The following is a 10,627-nucleotide window of genomic DNA, read 5'->3' as shown; positions in this document are numbered from 1 at the left end:
GACCATGGAATGGAGAGTTATATTTTCTTCCCTCCTGATGCCCAGGTGTTAATTTACATTTGTGCAATTAATGTCATGTCTCTGAACCTACAGCTTTGCTACTGAAGCCCTGCCGCTGTATATATTTTATTTGTAGCCTGCGTTTCTTCCATCTTTAAACCTCAAGATGGCATACAAAGGGTTTTCAGGCTAATTCCTTCCAGACATTGAACAGTCCTGCGAAGCTTCAGCAAGGCAGCCACATTGTGTGCCTTGGGTCTCATTGCTTTGGGAAACTGGCTTATTAATTCCAGTGACAGGTATGGAGAAAACCATTTGAACAGAAATGAAGTCAAAAATTAAAATAAACTCTGCTGGTCTCTCAAGGCCCATTATGTGCTCTCTCGTTATTATACGATAACTCCAGAGACTGTTTTTAGATCTAGTGCTCTTCAAGGTAATGATCGCTATTTGGATTGTACTGTTGTCTCTAATAAAAAGGCAGATGGGTAGGAAACTCATTTAAGTTTAATACAATTAGCAGGCTGTAGGCATTTGTGATCCCTTTCCAGCTCTCCCTGTGTGTTTCCAAATAATAGTCCAATAAATTTTGAATGTTTTTTAGTTGGTGCCACTGTTCTGTCATCTTACAGGATATTCTTAAAGGCTGATCAGAATATGCTTGACTTTCTCAGTCATACCCATAAATCCTCTTGAGACTCAATTAATTTAAAGCAATGGAAGCTCAGTGGCTTTCAACTTAAAAGGCACTGGAGAGACACATTAATCTATTTTTAAATATTATCCATCCTTGTGCTGGGTAGCTCGCAGAGTGGCAAGAGAGGCAGCTAAAGTCACCGAGACTATTCACAACCTAAGGCAATTCATTATATTTGTATGGAGCGATTCCACATCTGCAAACCAGCTTATTATTAGTGCTGGGCAAACAAACAAACCAGCATGAAAACTTACTGAACACGGAGCTTATGCCACCCCCTTTGAAATGACACCTGCCCAACACCTGGGAAGATCCTCTCGCTTATCCAAGGCACAGATTCAAGATTAGAGTACTATAAAGATTCTCAGTTGTCAGCAAGGTGCTGTTTTTAATATATCTGATAAAAGTTATGCATAATACATGAAAGAAGACTAATTGCCAGTTCACCACTCACTCCCAAGTGATTTATATTGTGGGTAGCGGTTTCATTTTTGAAAAATAATCCAGTAATTAAAAAAATCCTATTATTTTTTAAAATATATGAATACTTCTTTTAGCCATGAAATAATGTTAGCCTTAAGACATATTGAAGAGTTTGAGTGAGGAAGGTGTAGGAACATGAAAAGGTAGCATTCCTATGCACAGTTGCTTTTGTTCCAATCTCATTTAAACTCAGTGGGATTAATTTCAGAGTAAATGTGAATTGGATTCGGCTGCACGAGTGTGATCTCTATGCAGTCACAAACTTGGCAAATGGATTTGTCTGTGTGGTAATGTTTGTTTTAAGGTGTATAAAGGTGTTTTGCCTGGGTTTTTTTTGTGGGGAGAGGCATGTGGGAGGCAGAAGATTAAGGATTCACTTTTGGATTTCACTCAGTGTTCAGCTAAGGCTAATTTCAGCTGCAACAGGCACCACCAAATAACCATTTCAGAGAAGAAAAACTGGGAGTGTGTACCTGCACAATAATCTCTGGGCCGCCCCAAAACACACACCTCCAAGAGATCACCTTCCTTTGAGGCAGCATAGAAGTGTGTCCAGCCTAAACACTGCCCCAAGGTTTATTGCACCCCTGTATACCACAGGTTCCTTATTTCACACTGGCCATTCTTAGCCAGGGGCCAGGTACTATGCCTGGCTGTGTCTTGTGGCAGACACAACTAAGAAGGCTGTGGTGCTGAAGTTTAACAGGTGGTGATGCTGACACAGCAAAGGAAATTTACATGATTAGCTTTAGGGATACTACTAGCGTTGTGTCTCTCGTAATTGCTGTTATAACAAATGGCCCTATTAGACGTTTTAATGTTTGAAAAGCTGATTTTCCAAAAAAGAACCCATTTGACTCCCCGCAGAGATGACATATTATATACAGTATTCTCACTTTCCAGCCATTTGCAGTAATAATTGAAGATGGGAGGGAGCATTGTTGGCATGTTGTTTCTTTTGTTGGTCCAATTGCTCTCTCAAAAATAGTTTCTTTTGCAATTCTTTTAAAGTTTAACCTAATTTTTATACGGCAAATTCATCGTGATTGGCAGGTGACATTAGACAAGGTTGTGTCAAAGCAAGTGTTATCCCATACTTTCTAGCACATTTCCCTGTTACATTTCTCATCATAAAAAATCCAATCTTTTGGAGAAGTGGGTTTGTTGAGCAAGACCTTCTAATCAACTATAACTGCGCAACCAGAATTAATAATAATAATAATAATAATAATAATAATAATAATAATAATTTATACCCCGCCCATCTGGCTGGGTTTCCCCAGCCACTCTGGGCGGCTTCCAACAAAACACTAAAATACAACCTATTAACCTATTAAACATTAAAAGCTTCCCTAAACAGGGCTGCCTTTAGATGTCTTCTAAAAGTTTGGTAGTTATTTTTCTCTTTGACATCTGGTGGGAGGGCGTTCCACAGGGCGGGTGTCACTACCAAGAAGGCCCTCAGCCTGGTTCCCTGTAACTTGGTTTCTTTCAGCGAGGGAACCGCCAGAAGGTCCTCAGCGCTGGACCTCAGTGTCCGGGCAGAACGATGGAGGTGAAGACGCTCCTTCAGGTATACTGGACCGAGGCCGTTTAGGGCTTTAAAGGTCAGCACCAACACTTTGAATTCTGCTCGGAAATGTACTGGGAGCCAGTATAGGTCTTTCAAGACCTGTGTTATATGGTCTTGGCGGCCGCTCCCAGTCACCAGTCTAGCTGCCGCATTCTGGATTAGTTGTAGCTTCCGGGTCACCTTCAAAGGTAGCCCCACATAGAGCGCATTGCAGTAGTCCAAGCAAGAGATAACCAGAGCATGCACCACTCTGGCAAGACAGCCCGCGGGCAGGTAGGGTCTCAGCCTGCGTACCAGATGGAGCTGATAAACAGCTGCCCTGGATACAGAATTGACCTGTGCCTCCATGGACAGCTGTGAGTCCAGAATGACTCCCAGGCTGCGCACCTGGTCCTTCAGGGGCACAGTTACCCCATTCAGGACCAGGGAGTCTTCCACACCCGCCCGTCTCCTGTCCCCCCAAAACAGTACTTCTGTCTTGTCAGGATTCAGTATATGTGCTGCCGAAGCGAGCACCTGTCTTGTCAGGATTCAACCTCAATCTGTTAGCCGCCATCCATCCTCCAACTGCCTCCAGACACTCACAGAGGACCTTCACCGCCTTCACTGGTTCTGATTTAAAAGAGAAGTAGAGCTGGGTATCATTCGCATACTGATGAACACCCAGCCCAAACCCCCTGATGATCTCTCCCAGCGGCTGCATGTAGATGTTGAAAAGCATGGGGGAGAGGACAGAACCCTGAGGCATCCCACAAGTGAGAACCCAGGGGTCTGAACACTCATCCCCCCCCCACCACTTTCTGAACACGGCCCAGGAGGAAGGAGCGGAACCACTGTATGACAGTGCCCCCAGCTATGTGACTGGTGTGGGCTAGCACAATAAACTTATTGATGATGGTATGTGGTGCAGTGGATAGTGTGTTGAACTAGGACCTAGGAGAACAGGGTTCAAATCCGCACTTGGCCATGAAGCTCACTGGTTGACCTTGGGCCAGTCAGTCACTCTCAGCCTACCCTACCTCACAGGGTTGTTGTGAGGAGCAGGGGGAACCATGTAAGCCACCTTAAGCTCTGTGGAGAAAAAGGTGGGCTCTAAATGCAATAAATAAATAAATAAATAAATAAATAAATAAATAAATTCCACCTGAAAATGGTGGCCCCGGGAAGTGCCAAAAGTCACAGAACCCAAGTGCACTGAGGGTCAGAGGCAGGTCTATACTTTGTGTAGGAACAGCTGAACTGACAGACAGCCTCTCTGGTTAAGTGAAAAGGAAGAATTGAGCCCAGGAACCCATGGAGAATATTGTCTCCAATTAGTGTCTTACCAGCAGCCACAAGTCTTTGTTAAGAGGCCTTATATCACAGCAATGCTGAGGTTTAATGTGAACCGGGAATACTCTCGCCATTGTTTTCCAACAGAAGGAAAGAGTGGTTCTATCAGGTGTCTCCTTATAAAAATAAAAATCAATGCATATGCCTAGCTTTAGATAGCAATTGTCCTATTACTGTGACTTACTGTCTAGAAAAGGTTGAGATATTTTTTGTCACAGACTTTTAATCCAACGGCACGATATGGTGAACCTCTCATATGCGTCTGCTAAATATCACCACTCCAGACATAGATAAACAAAACAGAGATATACTTTTACAAGCAAAGATTTAAGGAAAGAAACAATAATAAAAAAGTGACTGGGACATTTTCCTGAGGAATGGAAAATTGCCACAGGAGTGAACCAAAATAGATGAATCTCTTTTCAACTCCTGTTGCCTCTCCAGTTGTGCATCTTCAGTATCTCTGAACAGAGCACCTGTTTGCCTCAGTAAAATGAAGATGAAACTAGACTTAGAATTACTACATTAACCGACACCCACAGTTATTCTCAAAGTATAACTCATTTGGTACTACAACATTCTCTTTCAAAGTTTCAAAACAGTCTTAGTGACATCCATTTAATAAAATAAAAATGCAACTACTACCTAAGCCATGACTCTTAAATCTTTTTTAACAGGTGTTCAGTGGAAACACACGCAAATTTAAAGGGGTAATGAAGACTTCTGAAAGAATTTTCCTTGTTACGCTATAATGAAAGCCTGAAGAAGCCTCTTACAGTGTTTCATAGCCTGCCACTACAGTATTTCAAAAGGGCAAAAGTATTTTCAAATGCTGAAGTTCCTTAAAACTCTCAGCATATGTAACTCAAAAGCTGAAGCTACCTGCATTTATATTTCTAACCCTTGAGCTGGTGTGGAAAAGCTCAACTCTCCTATGGGGTAAAATATCTGGCATGAGCTAATCTTACAACTCATGCATAATATCCTCTTTGAGCAATTTTCAGATCATGCCATAACTGATGCTAATAGTCTTGTTGAGCACCCAGATTGTCAGCGTGCTCATTAGATGGCTTGTAATTTTCACAGACAGCTACCAATGAGCACACCAGGAACTCTGAGGCATGTCATTAGCACTTCTCGATTATGCAAGTTAACCTCCACAAGATCAAAACCTGCACGCTGGCTTCATTCCTGTCACACAGCACTATGATGCCCCATGACTGCTGGCAATCCCCAGTATGGTATGCATTTTGCCCCTGCAGGAGCTCCATTACAGGGTCACTCATTAATGGAGCTCCCTGAAGGGTCTGGGGCTAGAAAGAGAAGGTGGGGAAAGGGATAGAAGACCAAACCTGCCCTAGAGTCCCTTGTGCAGTCAACCAAAATCTACCCTGGAATGCAGCCTGGCAAATTAGCAGTCCTCTCTCACCAAAGGGCTGCAACACAAGCACCACACCATGCCTTGTTCCCAGTTCTCAGCCACTCCAAATGCTTGCTTTGCCGCAAACAGTAATGCCATGAATATGTAAGGGGGGGCATTTTACTCACTTTGTTGAGATGGTTGCTGTTCAAAACAGTGGCTACAAGTCTTTCCAGAGAGACTTCCAGATTCTTGAGACACTGTCCCAAAATCTGTCCAACTACATCTGCGTCACTTAATCACTTTGTTATGACTCAAACTGCCTGAGTCATAAGATGTGAAAAGTTGAGTTCTGGAAGAACTATATGAAGCAACCAGGTCACTGAGCAATTTAGAGATAGAGTCAGATATCATGGAGTAATTCCTTCCACATTTTTTTCCAAGTCTGTTCTCAGACCTCCAGCCTATGCCAGTTCAAGGAAAGGTTGTGGGAACTGCACATGAGAAACCAAGGACTTGCTTGTTATGGCAGGTCAATATTGGCCATGCAGAAACATAGCCACTGCCGAAGGTAGGTAAGGTTTCTAGTGTATCAGCTATATACCTATTTGAGGTATTGTATCCAGAATCATCAAAATGGCCTAAGCACAGCTCCATATGAGTAGGTAGCAGAGCATCATCTATGGAAGTTGGAATCCCTGAAACACAAACACAGTGAGTCACTGTGTTGCAGTAGGAGCAGAGTCAGTCTTGCAAATGAACATAAAACCTCAAGAAGATTCCTGCTGGATCAAGCCAAAGGCCCATCCAGTTCATTCTCCTGTTCTCACCATGGCTGACCAGATGCCTATGGAAATCCTGAAAGCAGGAGCTGAGTGAAAGAGCACCCACCCCACTGGTGACCTCCAGCAGCTGATATACAGAGACATACTGCCTCCAACAGTGAAGGTAGAATGGTGATACCCAGGTTCAAATCTCTGCCTAGCCATGGAGCTCATTTGGGTGACTTTGAGCATTGAGCTAGTTACTTTCTCAGCCCAGGATATCTCTTTTGGCTGTTATGATGCTCAAATAGCCATTGATGTGACGAATACAATCCATATACTGTATGCAACTTTGAGCTCCTTAGAATGGCTCCTGGTGGTGAATCTGTGGGCCTTGAGATGTTTCTGGGAAACAACTGCCTTCTTCTCTGATCTTTGACCATGCTCACTGGGGTTGATGGGAGTTGGAGTTAGGGTTGCCATACGTCTGGAATTTCCTGGACATAACCGGCATTTGGTCCTCTTAAACAGCATCTGAGCGGAATTCGCTGGAATGTCCAGGGAAATCCAGACAGATGGCAGCCCATGTCAGAAGTGTAGATTTTGGTGAATTTCATTTAAAATAGCTGATTTTGAGATTTTGCAAAAATATATATAATTATTTTTATTTATTGAATTTATATACCACCCTATACTCAGACTGGATGACAGCCAACAAAATGAAGCTCAATCCAGATAAGACTAAGGCACTGTTAGTGGGTGGTTCCCTACACCAGATGGGTGGGAGATTGCCTGCTCTTGATGGGGTTACACTTTCCTCCCTATGTTAGAGGAAAGGAAGGGTAACAATGCAAATAAAGTAACAAACCAAACAAAAAAGCGAAATGTCAGTCTGCCCCCCACTGGGGGGCAGATAGCTGCAACCAATGCCTAAGGAACCACTCACATTTTTTGTATTTTAAGAAAGTTGTGGCCAAAATTATGCCAAAAACCTTAAACAAAAATTCTGTGTGATGTGTGAGTTTTGGGGTGGCCTGGGGACCTCGACATGCAACACATGTGTTTGCAAGAACATATGATCCTGGGAGGCAAAAGGCAGGAAGCAAAAGCAATCCATTGCTGGCAAGTTATGTGCACAGTGAAGGAAGTTGCCACTTGGTAAACAGAGGATGCAACATATTATTATTATTATTATTATTATTATTATTATTATTATTATTTAAAATAACTTCAATATAAAAGCTGAAAGTTTCAAGAAATTAGGCTTGCTACAATTCTTAGCAGTAGAAGTAATGAAGGCAAACATGCAAGAAAAGGTCCCTCTCTTTTCACTTTGATCTGACTGAATTAATAACTTAAAAGGTGTTCTGAAGTAAAAGGAATACTCAAGAAATGCAGCACAATGGATGAAACGCAAAAGTGGCAAAAACGCTTTGAAAACCGGATTGCACTTCAAACAAGGCTATGCCTCGGTGACAGTGTGGTTTCAGAAGCAACTCACTAACCATTGCAACTGCATAAAAATAGAGGTTCTCTGGGAATATAATGTGTTAAACACTGACACTTCCGTACACATTGTAGGCACTTTGATGCAATGGGGGAAGGGCAAAGGTTTGGCACCTGAGGAAGAAATTGTCCTGATTAGTGCAAGTAAATGAGAAGCTTGAAAGGAATAGCCTTGTGATCCCCAGCACCTGGTATTCAGAGGCATGCTGCTTCCCATATGGAGGTATGGGAAGCTATTAGTAGCAGCTTATCTTCCATGAATTTCCTGGCAAGAGAGACTGCTGTTCCATCCTTTACTTAGTGGCTTAGCATGGGAAAACAGGCTATAGTTGACTTAATAGATCAGAGATGTCCGTACCAAGAGGACTCGGGTATCACATCCAGTGGCATTAAATGCCAATTACGTGCACACACAAACATACCCCTCTAGCTACCTATCCCTCTTTTAAGAGAAAATTTGCAGGTGAAAAATGAAAATGAAAACATAAAATATGTTTTATGCTTGAAAATTATTCAGTTAAGCAAGACCTGATGTCAGGAGTTCATTCAAAATGGAAATTACCAATTAACTATTTTCCAAAGAGCATCCAGGGGAAAAAAGTTTGCTTAAGAAGAGCTGCTGCCTCAAATGAATACCTCCTTCAGCTTCTACAGCTTCAACTCTTGACTTCTGCTTGGAATCCCGTCCAGATGCTATTTTGGACATGCGCTCTGCATATTATTCTCTGCTGCTTTTATCTGCTGGCTTTGAGTGAATAATCTCTAAAGCCAGCACCAACTGTGAGGTTTTCAAGTACCGCATCACATCTTTATCTTTTATTTCTGTAATAACAACAACAAAAGCAAAGCCATATTAGGGTGCTTCACCCTAATAAAAAAGTTATTTCCTGTGTTTTATTCATTTAAAGGAAATAATCCAGAAGCAGATCAGTTTTCCTAGCCCGGGCAAGGCTTAGATCAATCAATGAGTGCAATCTCCAGCAGCAAGAGGAATGAAACATTTACAAGTAGCATCAATACAGTGTCAAAAATAAAATGTAGTCTGACAGTTTGAAAGCAATTGTGTGTATCACAGGATAATAAATATTTGCTAGCAGGTGGAAGCCTTGCTTTGGTGAAGCTATAGATGCTATTTTAAAAATAATAAAATAATAAAAGTTTATAAGTTCATAAAAAAGAGTAAGTTTGTTTTACTTAAACAAAGTAGAGCTTAAACAGAACAGAGTCTTTGAAATCAATGGATCTAACTTAGTCATGTTTGTTAATTTATAAGTAAAACTCAGTTGAATACCATCCATTGAATTAAATGGATGTGTTGTTAGAGAGTTCTGAGGTTGTGTCTGAGTCCATGGATTGTGACACTAGAAATATGTATGGTGGTAAGAATGTGCTCAGAGGCGTCAACGTCTGAGGAAGAATGGAGAGGGGTGCCAACCGTCGCATGATGCATGACATCAACATCCCAATGTTCCTGCTCCCCTCCAATGCACACCAATTGCATTTTCACAGGGCAATTCCCAGAATGTCTGGTTGGAGTCTCAGTTATCTTGTGGACATCACCTCTTTATGCATCAATTAAGTTTGAGAGTGAAAAGTGGGGGAGGGAGGCTGGTCACTGAATAAGTAGCACACATAGGCTGCCAATGTTGGGCAGAACTTGGCTTCTCTGGTAGCCCACAATTTTCGTCTATCAAGCAAGAGGGAGAGGAGGAATAGAATGGAAAGGTGGGTTAAAAGGGAACTAAGATGTGTACATGAAGATCCTAAAGCTCCAACCTTCTGTCTACTTATCTCAGAGTTAGCACCATTCCACTCAATGGGACAAGGCATGCAAAGAGTTGCATTACTTACTAGTTGTGTAGGGGGCTAAAGAGTTTAGTCAAAGTCCCAGCTCATCAAAGGCACTAATCATAATACAGCTCAAGACAGTGACTTTGGATCAATACAAAATTATATCTACACTTGTGGGTTATGGTAACAAAAAGTTTGGAAACCACCAATTCTGCAGTCCAGGAAATCAACTGCTGTACTTTTGCTTTGTTTCCCTTAAAAATACTATCACGAAGAGCAGCATGATCTATCCAGTGCTACGCATTGATAAACAGGCTACATTTTCCAAGAAGAGATTTATTCATGTCGTCTTCTGTTCAATATTTCGTTTCACCTACCATTCATTTTAGAAGGGAAATGGAAGTAGTTGTCAGTTTTCATTTACTGCTTTCCTGCAATATATTTCAGTCTATTGTTGCACCAGTCAAGCAGTTAAGGGCGAAATCTTCCAGTGCCTATCTGGCATAGGGACCTTGCATCAAAATTGCTCACATATTCCCAGGCTCAAGGTCCTTTACTGCAGGGCAGTTTGCCAAGTCTTTGCATGGGACTTTTGAGCTTTGCCGGCAGAGCTCCTAAAGAATCAGAAAACACAGCCGCACCTGCATTTTTGCAAGTCCTCCTTGAAATATGTGACATCCAGTCTAGGAATCTGGGAAGTCTAGCATCTAGCACCAGTCTAGCATCTGGGAAGGAGGACTGTGGTTAGGATTATTAAAAAAGAAATTTAGCTATTTGTAGAATAACCAAACTTACCGCTCTTACCTGCTTGGCTGTGTGTGTTTTGCGTGTGTGTGTGCGCACAATATATTGAACACATTTTCTTTTTCTCTAACTTTTAATATTGTTATCATTTTTGTTGATAGTATCAGTAATATATATGTAAATATGGATTTGTATGTTAAAGACCACTTTCTTCTGTTTTTACTTGTTAACATATCAATAAAAAAATAAAATTTCATTTCAGCTAGAGACTCCACATCTACACATAGCAGCAGAGAGTTAAATAAACGGGGGGGGGGGGGATTTATTCTTTATTTTTTACCTAGTCTAATTTTGTTTTTGGATTTCTGTATCCTCTT

The 10,627-nt window shown here is 41.7% G+C and overlaps 1 long non-coding RNA gene across 1 annotated transcript in view; it reads right to left on the bottom strand.

The window, feature by feature from the left end:
- The window catches only part of LOC308473411, a 48,362-nt gene that overhangs the window by 13,629 nt on the left and 24,106 nt on the right, over positions 1-10,627 (bottom strand). The window lies entirely within an intron of this gene.

Source organism: Podarcis pityusensis (assembly GCF_964106645.2).
Source record: "Podarcis pityusensis genome assembly, chromosome: 3".
NCBI lineage: Eukaryota > Metazoa > Chordata > Lepidosauria > Squamata > Lacertidae > Podarcis > Podarcis pityusensis.
This window is presented reverse-complemented; position numbering and strand designations above follow the sequence as displayed.